Raw genomic sequence first — 5,189 nt, forward strand, 5'->3', positions numbered from 1 at the left:
TTGCCAACAAAGGTCCATCTAGTCGAGGCTATGGTTTTTCCAGTAGTCATGTATGGATGTGAAAGCTGGACTATAAAGAAAGCTGAGCACCAAAGAATTGATGCTTTTGAACTATGGTTTTGGAGAAGACTCTTGAGAGTCCCTTGGACTGCAAGGAGATCCAACCAGTCCATCCTAAAGGAGATTAGTCCTGGGTGTTCATTGGAAGGACTGATGTTGAAGCTGAAACTCCAATACTTTGGCCACCTGATGCAAAGAACTGACTCATTTGAAAAGACCCTGATGCTGGGAAAGATTGAAGGCAGGAGAAGAAGGGGGCGACAGAGGATGAGACAATTGGATGGCATCACTGACTCTATGGACATGAGTTTGAGTAAATTCCAGGAGTTGGTGATGGACAGGAAGGCCTGGCGTGCTGCAGTCCATGGGGTCACAAAGAGTCGGACATGACTGAGTGAACTGAACTAAACTGATATAGATATATAATATGTATTATATATTTTTTCTCAGATTCTTTTCCAATACAAGTTATTACAAGATATTGATATGATTCCCTATCTACTGATACTTCAAATTCAGGGTTGTAGGTTTTTACTTAACCTCATTGATCTTCTACCTGAATTTCCTTTCAAAGTAGATTAAATTCTGAGTGGTTTACATCTAAGTAATTATGATGTTGAAATCCTTCTCTTGTTCTCCATGTGTCACTTGCCTCATTCTCCAACCTGACCGTCAACTTTCTGAGGGTACAGATCAAATCTGGTTTGCTCTATACTCCTGGCTCCTAACAGAGTACCTGTCCCATGATACGTGCTTAGTAAATAGTTACCGAATGCCTGAAGGAACCATGCTTTCAACATAAAGTTCCCTCTCCTTAAATAGAGAAGTAGAGTGAATGGAAACTGAAAACTAGCTCAGAACTTTAAGCCAAGCCAATCCACCCACCCACTGATTGAATAGATACACAGACAGAGCATAGCCAGTGTCAGAGGCTAGGGACTGACATGGAGTACAAAGAGAATTGTTCATGCTTGAAGCAGTGCACTCATCAGTGGGGAAACCAAACTTGAACAATTAGAGCAGTTATAAAACCGTGTTATTAATAAGTAGTATGGACAGCATATTATGGGTGTGAGGAGGATCAGGCAGCTCTAAGAGGGTCAGAACGGGATATCCATAAAGGAGATCACATTTGTCCCAAGTATTTAAGGATGAACAGGAGTTGTGGGTTGAGAGAAAGAAAGGCATTTTAGACACTGGCCCTTGAATGGCCTGCCCCTCTGTAGTGATGAGCTAGTTTGCTCCTGGATGGCTAAAGGTTTTACAGATCCCTTATGCTGGGGCTGGAGGCTACTCTTTGGAGCAATGGTCCCCAACCTTTTTGGCACCAGGGACAAGTTTTCCCCACCCTGGGGTTGTGGTGGTTTCCGGATGATCCAAGCATGTACATTTATTGTGCACTTTATTTCTATTACATCAGCTCCATCTCAGATGATCCGGCATTAGGTCCCAGAGGTTGGCGACCGCTGCCGGGAGGACCCTCAGTATCTCCCATGAGGGGGCTAAAGGAGGGCAGGCACAAGGTATGAGGGAGGAAGGAGGAAGAGAGGGAGCCCACAGGCCTGAGTCACTTTGGAGAGCACAGAAGAGAGGCGGCCCTCTCTGCAGGGCACTATTTGGAAACCAGCGCCAAGTGCTGTGCATGCATGATATAGATCAGCGTGTCAATGAAAGTTATTTGCATTTAAGCTTGTTTGGGGACATACTCCCTAGTCCCTGGGAAGCCCCAAGGACCGATGTTACCAGTTGGCTCACTTTTATCAGGGTGTAATACCTGCCTCTGACCCTGCTGGCCCGGTTCCAGGACCTACAGCTGTCAGGCCTCTGAGCCCTGCCCCAACATGGGCAGAGCTACACTGCTGATGCAGCACCCTCTGAACCCAAGGGTCAAGGAATTGCAGTCATTTGTAAATTATCATCTGGTGATTGGTGCCCTGGTTTACTAAAACTCACCAGGCAGGGAGTTACTTCGTAGTTATTCTTTAAAAAAATTCACTTTTAAAGCTTAAATATAAGCATTTAAGAAGGAAGCTTTATATCATTCTCCTAAATGGGACAGAGGAGCCTGGTGGGCTGCAGTCCATGGGGTCACGAAGAGTCGGACACGACTGAGTGATTTCCCTTTCACTTTTCACTTTCATGCATTGGAGGAGGAAAAGACAACCCACTCCAGTGTTCTTGCCTGGAGAATCCCAGGGACGGCGGAGCCTGGTGGGCTGCCATCTTTAAAGTCACACAGAGTCGGACACGACTGAAGTGACTTAGCAGCAGCAGCAGCAGCAAATGGGTATCACTCATCTTTTTAAAAAGGTCTCCATACTACTAAGTGTAATGTCAATAAATCTAACCACACCTCTCTTCTAGTCCTCCTGACTCCCTCTTTGTTACTTGAAAGGGACATGGGGCAGTGTTTGAGAGGTGCTAAGGACTCATCAGCATCCTCGAGAATTAGAAAGAGAAAAACTTTCTTGCTCTGTGGGCAATGATTTTCTTTTTCTTTTGATTGAAGTATAGCTGACTTACAATGTTGTGCTAATTTCTGCTATACAGCAAAGTGACTCAATTATACACATATATACATTCCTTCTTTATATTCTTTTTCATTATGGTTTATGCCAGGAGATTGCCTATCGTTGGCAATGATTTTCAATGCATCTTCACCTTGCTTAAAAAGAATCCTCCCCCAACCAGATCAAGTCCATGACTCCCATGACAGATGGAAAAACTGAGGCCCCAAGAGCACAAGTGACTTGGAATGGAAGTTCCACAGAACACTGGACTCTCTGTGTCCCTCATGCAGCCCCAGTCAAGACTGAAACTAAAACCTAGGTTTCTTGACTCTGCGTGTCTTTTGTATCGCAGGCTCCCCGACCACGTGCCCCACCCCCAACACCTCTGCTCAGCTTCCTCTTTTGGTTCTACTTGGGGAATTCCAGGGACTGCTTTCCGGGCAGGGTGATGTGGTCCCGCCTGGACCTCGCTCTTGTACCATGTCGCCAAGGTTCCCCGGTGGCTGACCACTCAGGGTCGAGGTGGCCTGACATGGGATGATGAGAGGGAAGGCGGCAGCCCCATCTTCTCTGTCTCTGGCCTCAGCAGTCAGCAGCTCCAAGCCTCACCCTGGGCCATCAGCCCTGCCCTGTCTGACCCGCCTGGGAGCCAGAGAGGCAGCACAGAGCGGGCTTGTCAGCCATGGACCGAGTGGCCCTCATGGCTGCAGGAGAGGTCTGGACTGGCAGAAGCGGGGTTCCTACCCCTTCAGCTCCCCTCCCTCCCTCTTCACTCTCACAGTGACCTCTGTCCCAGCCTGTGGGCTTGGTTGTGTGCTCTCCTGAGCCAGTCTTTGTGAGGCAGCCACCGTGTCAGCTCTTGTTTGGGCCCCTCATCCACATTCAAGCTTCTATCCAGTCAGCCCTGAGACTCCGGAAAGGCACAGGACCCGGCCATTGCTTACCAGTTGCTACTGGGATTGCAGGTGGGAAACAGACCTGTCCCCAGGTGACCCCAGCATTCCCTGGTCAGTGCTCCAAGGGGACTAGCACAGGGCTGGGGGGGGGGGGATGAGAATCCAGAGGAGGGGCACTCAGCTGGCTCCGAGGTCAGGATGGCCTCCTGGAGGTTGGGAGGCCTATGCTGGGCTCTGAGGCACCAGTGGGATGAGGAAGGCCAAAGGAAGGGGGCAGAGATGTGGAACAGCACGTACAAAGGCCCTGGGGCGGTGGAGAAAGATGAGGCTCAAGGGAGAACACCTGCGGGGTGTCAGATGTATCCTGGAGGAAGCAAGGAACCACTGTGTATGTGCGTGCTCAGTCAGTCATGTCCGACTCTTTGCAACCCCATGGACAATAGCCCACCAGGCTCCTTTGTCCATGGAATATTCCAGGCAATATTACTGACATGGGTTGCCATGCCCTCTTCCAGGGGATCTTCCCGACCCAGGGATCAAACTTGCTGTCTCCTGTGTCCCCTGCATGGCAGGCAGGTTCCTTACCACTGAGACATCTGGGAAGCCCCCAAGGAGCTGCTGACAGTTTAGCAAATGAGACTTGTGGTGGGATTCAGGCATGAGCTCTAGCTGTGATATTGTGCTACCCATGGTGACCACGGCCTTAGAGCTTAGCATAGCTGGAAACGCGCTGAACAAGTAACAGAGTAACTGGGACATGAGAGCCCTGAGCTCTCTTTCCCCCACCCCACCCCTACTCCACAGGGGCTCAGAATGGAGACTTTTCCAGATAGGGGACTCACTCATCTGCAAGTCCAATAAACAGGTTCCTGTTTCCTGGCGCTGACAGACCTGGAGGCCTGGTGTTCTGGAGTGACACTGCTGCCCCTAAAAAGGCAGCCCTGTCCTGTCCCCCTCCCCCGCCTTATGGCGACACATGCCCAGGCCATGGCCTGTCTCATCCTCCTAGTCCCTCTGAGTCACCCTGCCCAGAGCCCACCACTGTCTGATCTGCTGCCTGCTGACTGATGGCCATTTCACTGCCCCACCTCATGCCCCTAGCGTCCTTGCCCTGTGGCTGGTGTCCCCTGCATTGCCCCTGGGGCCCCTCCTGTCACCACCTTTGACCATTTCAGGTCTCAAGCCTAAGTCTGGCCTCTCCCCCTCCGTGGAGTCCAGAGGGCTAGGGGCCCAACTTTCCAGCTTTCCTCTCTGCACAGTTCCTAGGAGAGCGAAACAGATGAGGTTTGCCTTCCTGTGTGTCATCTCTCATGGGTCTGGGCCTCAGTTTACCCATCAGGAGCACGGGGGCAAAAGTGAGATGTTCCAGTATCACCCTCCGCCATGGGCGGGCACAAACCCAGAAGAGCCCGTACCGTCGCCTCCCCACATCCCCCATTCCAGATGTTGGCTTTCTGGGCCGCGTTGTCTGCGGGGAGGGCAGCTTCCTCAGCGATCGCGGTGCGGTCGCGGCCCCAGCCCGGGGGCAGCCCAAGTCAGCAGTTCGCCGCCGCCCCGCCGCGTGGTCCGCCGGCAGCACCTCGCCCCTCGGGCGGCCCCCGCGCCGAGCAGATGGCAGGGGAGGCGAGCGGCCGCGTCAGCTGCTGTTATCTCTCGCTGATGACACGGAGTGTAAATTCTGTTGGCAACACTCCCTCCTGCCTCTGCATGCCACCAGCTTTAA

This window comes from Bison bison, unplaced genomic scaffold, assembly GCF_000754665.1.
Source record: "Bison bison bison isolate TAMUID 2011002044 unplaced genomic scaffold, Bison_UMD1.0 scf7180017864034, whole genome shotgun sequence".
NCBI lineage: Eukaryota > Metazoa > Chordata > Mammalia > Artiodactyla > Bovidae > Bison > Bison bison.